The following is a 14,851-nucleotide window of genomic DNA, read 5'->3' on the forward strand; positions in this document are numbered from 1 at the left end:
TGTTCAAATGATCCCTTGGGAGGTAAGGAGCCGGGCAGGCAGAGATAAGAGTGGCTGTGAGCCTCCTTGTAGTGTGCACTATGCTGTCGCTTGAGCTCGGAACCATGCAACATGTATTACCTGTCCAGAAAACTTGTTAAAAATGAAGATTTACTGGGGCACCTGGGTGGCTCAGTCAGTTGAGCATCTGACTTCGGCTCAGGTCACGATCTTGCAGTTGTGAGTTCGAGCCCTCCGTCGGGCTCTGTGCTGATGGCTCGGAGCCTGGAGCCTGCTTCGGATTCTGTGTCCCTCTCTCGCTCTGCCCCTCCCTCGCTCGTGTTCTTTCTCTCTCTCAAGATTAAATAAAAAAAAAAAACATTTAAAAAAAAATGAAGAGCTATCTGAGGACAGGGAGGGTTGCTGAGGGGTAGTGAGCATCCCGTTCCTGGGGTATGCACAGACATTGGAAGGGGATTCACAGGCGGAATAGGAAGGAGAGGTGCCTTCAGCCCCAGGATCTGAGCCCTCCCTGCTCTGATACACTCCCCCAGAAGGTGTTCCTGGCTGATGACGGGGCGCCCTTCACCGAGATCTCCTGAGACCAGTGGGCTTTCACCTGTAAGTGCTGGGAGATGTGTGTAGGGTGGCTGTTTGGCCCTGCCCAACCCCACCCACCCCCTGCCTCAGGGTTCCCTGCTGTGGGCTGTCAGGAACCTGATTTTGCAGGCCAGGTGAAGCAGGAGGGCAGTTCTCTGCTCCGAGGAAGGGTGGGAAAGACATTTCAGTGGGGGGGACAGGAACACCAAGGACCTGCTTGGCGAGAGAATAAGGAATGGCCTCGGAATGGGGCCCGGGGCTGGCGTGGGGGTGGGGACCGTATGGAGACTGGAACCTATGTCCCCAGCTGGAGCCAACTGGTTGTCAGCAGGACTCCTAGAGGTGAGGAGCCAGGCAGGGAAGAAAACTGATGTGAGTCCAGGCAGAGAAGGCTGCATCTGAGATTTTTCTGAGGCTCAAAAACCCAACCCCATAACGACTTCTACTCTGCTGTGCTGACTCTCGGGGACAGCCCCAGACACCTATAGGAGTCGTGGTAGAAGGCCTTGCTGGGACTTTAGGATGCTGGGGTCAGGCGTTGACTGAGTCTCTATCCTGTGCCAGGCACGTGTTTTGCCCTCAGGGAGCTGTCACGGCGGGGGTCAGACCTTGGTCACATGTCACACCCTCTGCTCAACACAGGTAGGCACAGGGGCACAGGCCAGGAAGCCCCCCGGACGGTTCAGATCTGACCCACTCTTCACGATTCAGGTCACTACCCCCAGACAGCTGCAAAATCTGTTTCCCAGGGAAGAAGGACCATGAGGACCCTTCCTAAAGGGAGCCTGATCTTCTGCTGAGTGTTCCCCCAAGGGCCCGCCCACCAGAAGGACAGAAAGTCAAGTCTGACTGTGACCCTCCCTGCTTTGCCCTCCATGGAGCCCCTTTGCCCAACACTCTCTAGCTGTGGCTCTCACTGAGGCCCCGTGAGCCGGCCGCCTCTCTCGTGTGTGGCCCAGTTTCCTGCTCCTGTCCCCCCGGGGCACCTTGCGCGGCTGCCCAGCGCACTGCCCAGCGGTGCTTCCCTCTGGTTCCAGGTGCGTCCATGGGTTCCCTGCCTGTCTTCCAGCTTGTCTGTGGGACTAGTGCTATTTCCTGTGCCCCCTGTGTTCAGCAGACCCACACCTCTGTGAGAACGTCAAGCCGTGGCCCCACTGAAGCTTTGAGGGGGGTCATGGCTGAAGTGCCCTGGCCCTGCTTGCCCTCTTTGGCTTCTTGTGCTTGCTTCTGATATCCATGTTCACTTTGATTTCTGTCCTAGTGACTTGAACACTTAACCCCAGGCAGAGTAAGGAGCCTGCATGAAGCCCCGGGTTGTCTCCCGGCACAGAGCACAGAGCACAGAGCACAGGGCAGGCCCCAACAGGCCGGGCCATAGTGGAATGAGTTCACCTTGGTCTCGCCGGGCACCCTGGGCACAATGCCTTGCCCACAGAACTGGTGCAAATTAATGTTTGCTTAATTGGATTCGGAACTCATAAATATTTTCAGGCTGTGAACTGGAAGGGAAAAATAAGTGGACCATTTGCCCTGCTCAGTGGAGACCCCTTCCTCTCCCCTGCTTCATCCCCCCTTCCACAACAAACACCAAACACAGGGGGCAGAAGGGGCCATTCTGAACTCAGAAAAGGTGACCTCTGGCTTTCATTATACTGGCCAAGGTCTGGATGGACACCAAGAGCGGATGATCTTTGCTAAATGTTAAGGAAATTAACCCTGAGAGACCCTACTTACCCCACCCCTACCCTGGGGTCCCTGCTTGGTGAGGGTTTTTTCTTTCCACTCAGAGGACGTGAGCTACAGCCTTTCTGGCAGTCTGAGCCTCCCCGAGCAGCAGGGAACGGGTTTTGCCGGGAGACGCCCGTTTGCGATGGCGTGCGCACTACTTTTCCCCCGGGCGAGACAGGTGCAAAGTCAGATGTATTCATTTTCCACAAACGAAATGACTCGGTTTTGACCATGTTGCAGACCTAGGACTTGGCTCCCTTGTTCCCGGGGGGTGTGTGTCTGGTTTTCACTCCATTCCGAAGGAGCCTGTGGAGGCTCCCAACTTTGAACCTTCTAATAATGATTTACTGGTTTCAGGGGGTTCGGGGTGGGGGTGGCGGGGGGAGGTGGGACAAGAAGAGTGATGCAGAGTTTGGAGTCTGAAGGAATGATTAGCTGGGTGGAGGGCCCGGGGCCAGTGCTGATGCTGTAGTTAAGGCACAAGGACTTTCCGCAGCACCAAAGCATCACCTTTTGCTTCTCATCAACCCCTTGAAACGAACTCAGTCATGTTCACTGATAGCAATCAGTGCCACATAATGAGTGTTCGCCATGGGTCGGGGCCTCACCGCACCTGTACAACCAACCCCACCTGTTCAAGAGGGTTATGGTGCGCCCCAGTGTTTGAGCTCTGGGAGACTGGGGTAGAGAAATGCTGAACAGCTTCCCTAGATAACACGGCTTTCAAATGCAGATCTGAGACTTCCCACCTTAAGCCTTTCCAGGTCCTGTCCTTGGTGCCTGTGGAAGGTACAGATTTCCAGGCCCTGTCCTTGATGTGTCTGACTCGGTAGGGTCGGGGGGCAGGGCCCGAGACTCTGAATTTTGCCCCCTTCCCGCGTGATTCCAGCAGGCAGCCTGGACACCCAGCCTCTGTCCAAGCAGGCCGCGTCCAGTATTCGGCTGTGCCCAGCTCACCAGTGTGAGCTCAGAAACACCGAACCAAGCAGTTCCCGTAGGTCCCCCCACCCCCCACCCAAAACCCCCCACCCCTGGCAGAAGAATCCTAAAACCCTGACTGGCATTTTCCAAAGGTCCCAGCAAGCTTCTCGGGACCCTGAGCAGCCAGCCAGTGAAACCTGAGGACTGCTTGTTTGGGGAGTGTGGGGGCTGCTTCTGGAGAAGGTGGGCTTGGTTACAAGCGTTGTCTTAATTGGCACGAGGACGTGGAAGGGAAAGCAATGAGTCCAAATTAATCCGTTTTCCTGTGAACATCTCCCACCACTCCGTGCCAAGGCGAGGCAGCCTTTGTAATGAACTGACTGGGCCTTTTCTCCCCCCAAACCCAAAATGGGAGCGTGCAATTTATTTTGTGTGCGAGGTGGTATGAAAATTGCCAAAGTTGGCAGATGAGGCTGGGATGTTGGTGGAGCTGGGTAAGCAGGGCTGAGCTGTCTGTCACCTCCAGGTCGGAATGGGGAGCTGGCTCCAAAGCAGGGACAGGGGCTGGGGCCACGGAGGTGCTGTGCCGAGGGCTGAGCAGGTGGCCTTGGGAGGAGAGCAGAAACTTCTTAGCACTGTGGATGGGAGTAGAGGCACTACAGTTCAGAAATCAAAGCCTTCTCCTCGTCCTACCCTGTGTCACCACGGACCAGACACTTAACTCTCCAAGCGTCAGAGTCCACGTGGGTTCAGCGGTCTTTACTGAGTGCCTGCCGTATGTAGTGAACCCAAGTTCATCTGCCTGATGCGCATCAAGACCATCACTGAGACATGGAGTATAAAGCAAAGCAAGAGTTTATTCCAGAGGCAGGAGGGCGAGCCTCACATCCACCTCCCTAGAGGAGGAGAGTCAGGGGTACTTAGTGGCAAAGGAAAAAGGTCAGGGTACAAAGTTGCGGCCGCTAACCCTTTGGTTACCCTTTTCAGTCCCCAGGGTCTTTTGATCCGTCCTCATTCTTGTGGGTATTGGGACCACGACCCGGCCGCGGCCGTTACTTCCTGCTGAGGTGGGGTGAAGACTGGGGTTAGACAAGTGGAAACTTCGGGGTGGAAAGGAATGTTCTGCATTACCGGGATTTTTGTCCTTTGGTCAATAGTTCCTGGACCATGTTGTGTCTAGGGTTTTAGGGGTACTAGAGAACAACAGGTAGCATGTTGTACTCATGGCTTGATTCCCTTGGACCAGTTACCCCGAGTCGGAGGTTCAGGTCCGGCAGAGGCTCACTGGTCTGAGCCGGGTCCCTTTGGACCTCCTCCCTGCTGACAGGGTGTAGGGAACCTGTGGATTCTTGTCATTCAAGTGTGAATCCACGGCTCAATTCCCTGTAGTTTCGGAGGAGTGGGGGGGTCAATAGCACCTCGCAGGGTCTGACCTGTCCAGTGAGGCTGGAGCTGGTCCTCTGGGCTCCCGCTCTTCAGGTCTTTACTGACATCTTTAGTGACACCTTTGGATGTCACTAAGGGATTCAGGCAGCGTGAAGACACATCTGTGAGGTACATCAGCCTGCCGGAAGCAAACTCAGACACTGGATGTACCTGATAGTATCCAAAACGCTGGTGGCAGCCCCGCCAGCAACTTCTAGGTCACGAAAAGGACATAGAAAGTCTTCCATATAACATTCCACAGGGGCTTAAACCAAGCCCTCTTCTAGGGACCACTCTTTCCCAAAGCAGGGCAGATGGCACGGGTTGTTCCCAAGTGAAGTGGGTTTCTTGGCAGAGCTTTGCCAAAGTTCATTTTTTTCCCTTTTTCCACTGTCTCGGTGTTTCCAGGAAGCATGTGATTTCCACTGAATGCCCAAGGCCTTGGACGCTGTGGTTGTCACTCCATTGTCACTCTGAATTATTAGCGGCAGTCCAAACCTATAAATGATCTCGCTTAAAAGCATTTTGACAACTCCCGAGGCCTTCTCTGAACAGCAGGGAGGAACCTCAACCCCGTTGATAAAGGTGTCTGCAGATACAAGCAAACCCCGAGAATTTCCCGTTGTTCCTTGCATTCCGGGAAAGGCTGCCTGCCGGTCTTCCCCAGGTTTGGGGCCTCTCAGTTGTATACCCTTGAGGACTTGTGGGCACCCAGTCTTAGGATTGTTTTTAGCACAAGCGTTGCCTTTTGTAGCATTTCGCTGAAATCGGAGCCCACAGTACACTTCTGGATCCACTGGAGAGTGGCATCTTTCCCATAACGGGTGCTTCGAGGAATGTGGCTAATTATTTCTTTCATCAGATGCTCTAGGGTAAGGATTCATTCTATTTCCAGCCGGTGTCAATGCCAGCACGGTGTCCAAACCCCCACTCCTTACTTAACTCCTCTTTGGTCCTCCAAGGGACGTTGGGGTTGGTATGTAGTTAAGTCTATCTTTGGCACTAAAGCTCTTCCAGAGGGTCTTGGAGTCTTCGACGGGCTGCCAGCATGGTTCCCTTGGGCAGTCGGTCCACTTTGCGGCTTCTTCCGCAGCGGACGATAGCTGATGGGTCACCACTGCACCCAGCTCTTCCTTGTCTTTGACCCGTGAAACTGTCCCCATCCGTGAACACGTCCACGTCTGGATGATCCGATGGCAGCTTGTCCAGTCGGGAAGGCTGCGATCAGCTTGTTCAGCTATCCGTGTGTCTCTGGTGATCTTTCTGAGTGGCCCTTAGATCACCGGGCCGCTTTTCTGTCACGTGTACCTCGGGTGGTCTGGCTTCGGTTTGCGGGGCTTCAGGGAAAAGCAGTTTTCGTTCTCAGTGCTTCCAGTCAACACAGTGGGAGAAAACTGGAAACCTTAGTTTGGAGAGTCAGGGTCAGACATTCAAGGAAACCAGAAGAATTCAGGACCCAGCCCAGGTGTATAGACAACCAACGAACCCTCAAAGACGGTTCATCGGAACTGTGATCTTACATTTTCACAGGTGTGTTACTGGAACAATCTCTCTCTCTGAAACCACCCTCATCTCCACCAAAGATCGCCAAATTAGGACACATTTGTTTGTAAAATTGTCCAGTTGAAGCTGGGCCTGTTTACACAAGCGCCATCACAACGGTGATTGGTCATATAGGTGTTTGGTTTTTTCAATCTGCTTCGCTGGAACTTTTCGTAAGGAATGTCAGATTGAACTTTTAACAGCCTTGTCAGGCTCAAGAAGCCAAGCCAAATACTGGCCACCAGCCTTTGCCTGCCATACCTATAGATGTGGGTGGCTCCCTCTCTTCTCGAGATCCCCCAAATACCCTGAGGTTCCTGCACCTGCCAGGAAGTGACAACCTTCCTTATTCACCTGGTAGGGCTGCTGGAAACTTTGTAAGCAAGGTACGAGGCAAGTTTTCCAAGGGGCTTCATTGGCTCAGCAAAGTCAACCTTAATTAGTTCCTTAAAGCTCTCTGATTGTAGCTGAGTCTAGGCATATCTCCCTCAACTGTGACATTCCAGTCAAAGCCTTGGCAACATGACCAATGTTTCCAGTGGCGTCCTGTTGCAAGGAGAACGGATTCGTATCGAACTTCTGCAAATAAATACACTGCCGTGAAAAAACGAGAATACTCCCTGAGAGTTTTGAATTCTGGTGGTACCAGGTAGGGAGAAAGGGATAAATGTTTCCTATCTGTTTATGAAGAACTTATTTACCAAACGTCTACCAAATGTCATAGGCAGACTTAAATTTAGAAGAGCAAACATTAGAGGACCAGCAATGTTTACACAAGTGTCTGTTTGAAAGCAGTTTCCCCATTAGTTCTGGGAATTCTTACTAAGCTTAGCTTTATGATCCTGAAGGGATCAGAGAGCTGTATTTGTCAATGCAGTGCAGCTGGCAAGGAGATTCTGTGACACACGATACTTCAGTAGTTAGTATTACAAGCGATGACGCTATACCAGGACATATCAAAACCTTAGGAATCTTATAAAATCTCTAGGACACTTAGAGCAATCACCCATACAACAAAGCCAAAGAAGGTTCCTCATCGCTTATTTGATGATGCCTCCCATGTCATTTGACACACCAGGGAATAAGCCTAATTCGTCAAAAAGACTTCCATTCACAAGCTGGGTTTTTGGAAGTTGGTGAAATACCAGAAGGTTTCAAAACACGTGCCTAAATAGGATTACAGATCGTTACAAAACGGGATACTTATTTAGCCAGGATGGCAAGAAGAGATTCTCAAGGTAAATGCAGACAGCAAGGCAAATGGAGCTGTGAGCAAACCTTAGCTCTCTTAACACTGAGCAGATTCAACTTTCTTAAGTAAGCAAAGACCTAACAAAGACAAGACATAGAAACTTTGTTTTTCTAGGCAGATTAAAGGTAAAGAAAAACCTCTGTTGATAATTTAGACCCATCATCTAAGAAGCCTCTGTCAGATTAACAGCGAGAAAACCCAAATTCCAGTCTTATACCGCTGTACTTTGGATATTAAAACTCATTCGTTGCAACGAGATGAATTTTTAAAAAGATATGCAGTCCCTTCTTTCTTCCTCCGTGTCACCTCCCACGTTGATACATACTTATTTGGACAAGGACATCCAGGGCACTGCATGGGTCTGAGTTCTTGTGACGGGTGTTGGGATGTGCTGACCAGAATCTCCGGCAGGAACCAAGGTCTCCCAGCCATAGCAATGCTGCCTACAGCCTTCGACGCTCAGACATCATCAGGGATCGCCGTGACTGTAGACAGCGGCCTTGCCAAGGGCATTGCCCGCTGCCCGAGGTGGTCACATCCAAAGACGCTTACGAAGAGCCAGCCCCTTGCACCTAAGTTTGGATGCTTCCGAAGGGCAGTCCAACTTTCGGGACTGCTCAGAGAGTCGGCTAAGGCTTCCGTTGAAGTGTCACTGCTCAACTTCTGCCTGACATCGTTCTCTGCCTCCCCCTTCTCTTCCCCGGGGGTCGATCGCTGCCCTCATAAACTTGTTTCTTACATGCGAAACTCCAGAATCTCGGTCCCGACCATGCATAGCATTTCTTTTGAAAGATTCCCTTCTCGCAAACCTTCTGCAATTTTCCCTTTCGCATTCCTTCAGATTTTGTCCTACGTTTTCCCCTCTTTATTTTTTTTTTAAATTTTGTTTGAGAGAGAGAGAGCACAAGCGGGGGAGGGGGGGAGAGAGAGACACAGAGAGACACAGAGAATCTCAAGCAGGCTCCACTTGGAGCCTGACACGGGGCTCAATCCCACAACTCTGGGATTATGACTTGCGCAGAGGTCAGGAGCGGGATACTCAACAGACTGAGCCACCCAGGTACCCCAAGTTTTCCCTCTTTGAATAACCAGTCTCACTTTCATTAAATACAGAATTTTTTCCCTTATTTTTTCAAGTAGCCTTAATTACATTTATTAAAATTATTTACATCTGTCTGTCTGTCCTTCACTTGCCCATAAAGCTTCAGAAGCCATTGGACAGGGCTCTAACGTGTTTTTCTTTTCCATCACATTTTGTGACAGTCACAACGCCAACAGCTGGTTTGACTTACAGTAAACACAAGCAGAGTGAAACTATCATATTTAATGTTGGCAATTCTAAAGACTTATGTCCATTTTAACTAAACGAACAACGTTACATTAGCTTTCATACCAAATATTATCCAAGATCACTTGAACTTGAAAGACACCTGGGGTTAGTTTCTATCTTTCTGAGTTTTAGAATGTCCAGTTCTTTTTTTTCTTTTAATTGTTTTAATGTTTATTTACTTTTGAGAGAGAGAGAGAGACAGAGAGAGACAGAGCGTGCATGGGGGAGGATTAGAGAGAGAGGGAGACACAGAATCTCAAGCAGGCTCCAGGCTCTGAGCCCTCAGCACAGAGCCCTACGTGGGGCTCGAACCCACAGACCACAAGATCATGACCTGGGCTGAAGTCAGACGCTTAACCGACCGAGCCACCCAGGCGCCCCTAGAACACCCAGTTCTTACAAGCACTTGCCTTCAAACCAGCTAAGTAGAGCACTTTTACAAATTAATTTTCACAACCACCACCCGGAGGTAGAGAAACTATCTCACATTTACAACATACATAGACACACGTACCATTCCACAAACAGGGTGCAAGCAAAACCTTAAAGGCCCAGTTTCCTAATATCTCCCTTTTACAAAACACAGCCAAGTGCAAGATGGTCTTACCATTTATGGATCCCTTCATCAGTCGTCTTTCTCAGGAGTCTGATGAATATTGTGGTGGAGCAGAGTTGCCAAAAACAAACGATGGCCTCGTTTGGGAGACTCCAGCCTGTAGGGCTGGATGTGCAGATAGATTGTCCTTTCCCAGCGTCCAACGAGGACATGGCCTGTTGTATTCAAAGATGCCCAAAGCGGTCCAAGCAGCTGACAGACCAATTGAAGCCCAGGTTACCTCCGTGAATTTTCCCCTCCCCACCCCACCCCCTGCCCTGCTTCAGCTGTGTCCAGTCTGCGGTGTGGCCCATCCGTTGTGGACGGAGGCTCTCAGAAGAGGTCCATAGATGTTCAGCCTGATTCTGGAGACACTACTGGTCCTCTCTTTCCACAGACAAGAGAAAGGTCTCTTTTGTCACTGAGAAAATAACTCATGTGGCTGGATATTTTAGAAAACTCCTCTGGTGACTGTCTGGAAGGTGGCCCAGAGATATTTAGGGTGCATCAAAGCAATGCCGGCCTGATAGAATTAGTTAGGAAGTGTTCTTTCTCCTAAATTTTTTGGAAGAGTTTGAGAAGATTGGTGTCAATTCTTCCAATGTTTGGTAGAATTCACCAGTGAGGCTGTCAGATCCGGGGCTTTTTTTTGTCAAGTGGTCTTCGATTACAGCCTCAATCTCCTCCCTAGTTATGTACGAATCTCTTCCGATTTTCTCTTTCTTTGTGATTTAGTCTTGGTAGGTTTTCTAGGTCTAGAGATTTGTCCATTGTATCTGGATTCTCCAATGAGCTGGACTACACTTGTTGATAGCACTCTAACCCTTTCGACGTCTGTAAGGAGTAGAAAGACCCTCTGTTTCATTTATCTCTGCTCTAATCTTTATTATTTCCTTCCCTTTGCTACCTTTGGCTTTTTCTAGTTTCTTAAGTTGCACGTCTATGGTGTTGATTTAAGATCTGTCTTGATGTTTACTGTGAGCGTTTACAGCTATAAATTTCCCCCTCACCACTGCTTTGTTGTTTTCCAGGAGTTTTGACGCGTCGTGTTTCATTTCCCTTCACCTCTACGTATTTTCGCATTCCACTGTGATTTCTTCTTCGACACATTGGTTCTTTGAGAGTGTGTTTTCAGTTTTCACAGCTTTTTAAATTTTCCACTCTTCCTTCTGTTACCGATTTCTGACTTCATCTTCTTGTGGTTGGAAAAGATACTTTGTATGATATCTATCTTGTAAAATCTACTGAGACTTAACTCGTGACCTAATGCAAAGTCTGTCTCAGAGAAGGGCCCTCGTGCCGTTATTGTTGGGTGGGGTCCCGTGCCCGTCTGTTAGATCTGGCTGGGCTATCGTGTTCTTCAAATCCTCTGTGTCCTTACTTACCTTCTGTCTGGTTGTTCTGTCCATTATTGACAGTGGGATATTGAAGGCTCCAATGATTATTATAGAACTATTTTTCCCTTCAGTTCTGTCGATAATGGCCTCTCATTATGTGTGTAAATGTTTATCATTTTTTCTTCTTGCTGTACTGAACCTCTTAATTCATATAAAATGTCCTTCTTTGTCTCTTGTAACATTTTCTGATTGAACGTCTGTTTTGTCTGGTATTATTACAGCCACTCCACCCTTTCTTTTGGTTACTATTTGCATGGATTATCTTTTTCCTTCCTTTCATGTTCAACTTTTTTGTGTCTTTGGATCTGAGTCCCTTGTAGGTAACAGATAGTTGGATCCTATGTTTTTATCCATTTCACTAATCTGTTTAATCTGCTTACATTTAAAGTCATTACTGATAAGGAAGGAATTCCTTCTGTGGTTTGCCCTCTGTTTTCTATATGCCTTAATTGCTTTCTGTCTCAAATTTTCTGCATGACTATCTTCTTTTGCATTTAGTTGATTTTTTTTGTAGTGAAACATTTTAATTCCCTTCTCATTTCCTTTTGTGTATGTTCTGTGGCGTGTGTGTGTGTGTGTGTGTGTGTGTGTGTGTGGTTGTGTGTGGTTACCATGGGATTGCTTTTAACATCCTAAAGTTACAACATTGTAATGTCAATTTATACCAGCTTAACCTCAATAACACATGAAAACTCAGCTACTTTACAGCCCTGACCCCACCTTCTTTCAGTTGTTAATGTCACAAAATTACATCTTTATGCATCTTGTGTCCAAAAGCATAGATGAATAATTAGGTTTTTAAATATATCAGTCTCTTAACATAGAGAACAAAAAGTAGAGCTACAGACCAAAGTCATAACAGTACTAGCATTCATAATTGTCTGTCTGCTTACTTTTACCGGAGATTATTTCTTCAGAAGGCTTCGAGTTACTTGTTCAGTGCCCTTTCATTTCAACCTGAAGGACCCCCTTCACTGCAGGGCCGGTCTAGTCATCAGGGCAAGGCTTTCAGCTTTGGTTGATCTGGGAATGTCTTCATTTCTTCATTTTTGAAGGACAGTTTTCCCAAATGTAGGATTCTTGGTTGACAGCTTTTTTCCTTTAATGCTTTCAACACATCAACCCATGCCTTCTAGCCTCCAAGGTTTCTGATGAGAAATCTCCTCACAACCTTATCAGTGAAAATATGATGAAAAGCAATGTTCCTCTGAGCTTTATAGATGTTAATAATGAGCCTTATCGTGTTTTACACAACACAACATTTCCTTATACGTTGTAGCACCATTTTGAGACCAGGAACTGAGTATTTTAAGTGTAGACATTACGAGGTCTATACAAGCCAAAATTACAGTTTTCTAAACTTGAAGTGAAAAGGCCACTGAACCATCTTATAGATTTTGATTTCTAACAAAGTAAATATCAATCTTGAAAAGCCCACACAAACAAACAAAAAGCCCATTGGGGGTCTTTTTTTTTTTTTATTGAGTAAAGGGGTTTTAGGAGTAAAAAGTGAGGAAACCACTGTGGTCTCAGACATCCCCAGCCATGATTGCATAATTGGCCCATTTCTTGCTGTGCCCTCACAAAGCCCCATGGTGAAGTCATGGCAAGACCTGTCTATATAAGACCCTGGCTCAGCTGGGTGTTTGGTCTTTACAGCCCAGGAAGCTTTGGTGACCTGTCGGCCTTTGACCCTAGCTAGTTTGTTTTCGATTCTCTTTTTTTCATTTTGTTTATTTGTTTTTTTATTTTCATTTTTCTTTTTTCTCTACTCCTTTTCTCTCCCAATTTTTTTTGCCTTTTTCTGTTTTTACTTTTTTCTTTTTTTCTCCTTTTTTAGTTTTTATTTTTCTCAATTTTTCTTCGTTTCCTCCCTTCATTTTCTTTGTGTGTGTGTGTGTGTGTGTGTGTGTGTGTGTGTGTGAGTGTGTGTGTGTGTGCGCGTGTGTGTTTTTCATTTGTTTCTTTTTTGTTAGCGTTTTAGTACAGTTAGTATAGTTCATATTGTTAGTATAGTTCATATTGTTAGTATAGTTCATAAGCATAGTATTGTTAGTATTGGCAAATTTTGTAGGTTGGTATTGTTGGTTAGCATAGTCTGTGTAATTAGCATTATTTAGCGTTAGTATAGTTAGTAGGTCACCATGCTTCAGGGGCGTAAGGCCATTACTGCTGGTGAGGAGGACTTCTGTATTTACAAGATCTGCGAGACCACCAGTGAGGGCGGCGTCCCCATAATGAATCTGGCCTCGAATATCCTAACCAGTCAGCAGTCTGATGTGAAGTTAATCAGGAAAACCCAGAAGGACCCCACTGGCCTCCAGGGACTTTGTCGTGAAGCCCAGAATATGAAGACCTCAAGTCACCCAAATATTGTCAAGTCACTCGAGGTGATCAACACCAAGGAAATCTTAGTCCTCTTTTCAGAATACGCAAGCAGAGACAACTTGTGTGACGATTTTACGCACCGTGGCCAAGTGACGGAGGAGGTTCCAGACAAATTCTGCCAGCTGTTATCGGTTGTGGAGTACTGCCACCAACAAGGTATGATCGGCGGGTATCAGAAGCTAGAGACACTGCTTTTTGACAAGGAGCTGAAGGTAAAACACACGGGGGTTGGACTGAGCATCCAGTTTGCTGGTTACGAACTCAACACCTTCTGGGACAGCCCCCCTTATTCTGCCCCGCGACTCTTCCTGCAGCAAAGGGAGGACACCCCTTCCGCAAACGCTTGGAGCCTGGGGGTGGTTTGGTACTGCTTGGCCACCGGGTTGGAGCCGTTTGAGGGGGAAGTCTTCTGGGACGCGGAACGAAATATCGAAAACCGGGAACACAGTGCTTTGATTTTCATGTCCCTGGAGAGTGAAAACATGTGGTACACGTTGACAACTATCCAGCCCACGATCAGGACACCAACCACAGTCCGCTCCTGGGGCCCCATCCCAACCTGTTCCAGCACAGGCCTGTCCTCAGAGCAGAGTAGTCTGACCTCTGAAGGGACTACCATAGTGACCACGATTAGCGGGCCCAGATTCAACTCGCCAGCCACAAACTCCGACACCAGCAGTGAATACAGGCAGCCAGGGAGGATGTCCCTAGAGCCAAAAAATCAGGTTCTCAAACATCTCAATAAATTAAAAAATGTATTTAAAAAAATAATAAAATACAACCCTCAAAAAATGCAAATAAATGAGAGCCATAAGAGAGCCACGTGTCCGTGCCTTTATTTTATTTTGTTTTTTAACTTTAAAGGAAAAATGTTTGTTTTGAAAGAGAAGGGACAGTGCGAGTGGGGGAGGGACAGAGAGAGAACCCCAAGTCTACTCTGTGCTATCAGCTCGGAGCCCGACGCAGGGCTCCAGCTCACAAAACTGTGAGATGGCGACCTGAGCAAGACCAAGAGTGGGACGCTTGAGCCACTGAGGCCCACCCAGGAGCCCCGTCCCTGCTTTTTAAGTGCAGGGAACGATGCTGAGCTCCAGGAAGCCCGGGGACATGGCACAGGAGATTGGCCAGGGCGACGGGTGGGACCAGATCCAGAACAGCTTCACAGGCTGGAGGAGTGTCGGTGGGATAGTGACCTACTGGATGTGGAGTTGTAGGAAGCACAAGGTGGAGGGCCACACCATCATGGTGAGGCCCTTCCTTTTTGCTGACTTCATGAGCCACAGCCCTTCCCCGATCCAAGTTCCAGCCATCTGGGGCAGGGCGGGGGGGGGGGGGGGTCTTCTGGGAGGCGCCAGGACAAATACCAAGCGGGGAATGCAACTATGTTCTAGTATTTGCGACCCTCAAATGAGACAACCTTTGGAGGAAATTGATGAGCGTCCACCCAAGCAAGAGAGCAGAGTTCAAAGCCGTTTTGAAGGACCGATGGGAAAATAAAGGGCAGGAGGAAGGACTCAGTCCTTATGTGGAGCCAGGCCATGACACCGAGGACCCCCCGGCTGCCTCAGATAATGACAGAGCAGAAGGCAAAATGTCCAGGCATTCTCCCTGCCAGCCCAGGGACCAGCCCTCTCCTGGAGCCTCATTCCAGCCTTCTGCAGCTCCAGCATATTCTCAAAGCAGAGCCTTTTGAC

At 48.4% G+C, this 14,851-nt stretch overlaps 1 protein-coding gene and 1 long non-coding RNA gene across 7 annotated transcripts in view; one reads left to right on the top strand and one right to left on the bottom strand.

Annotated features, from left to right (window-relative positions):
- IQSEC1 (IQ motif and Sec7 domain ArfGEF 1) overlaps positions 1-14,851 on the top strand; it is a 423,845-nt gene that overhangs the window by 136,361 nt on the left and 272,633 nt on the right. The window lies entirely within an intron of this gene.
- LOC144615674 (uncharacterized) overlaps positions 6,503-14,851 on the bottom strand; it is a 28,049-nt gene continuing 19,700 nt past the window's right edge. Inside the window, exon 3 of the long non-coding RNA XR_013554100.2 lies at positions 6,503-6,518. This is a non-coding gene — a long non-coding RNA (uncharacterized LOC144615674). The remainder of the gene's footprint in view (positions 6,519-14,851) is intronic.

This window comes from Panthera onca, chromosome A2 (assembly GCF_046562875.1).
Source record: "Panthera onca isolate mPanOnc1 chromosome A2, mPanOnc1 haplotype 2, whole genome shotgun sequence".
NCBI classification, from domain to species: Eukaryota; Metazoa; Chordata; class Mammalia; order Carnivora; family Felidae; genus Panthera; species Panthera onca.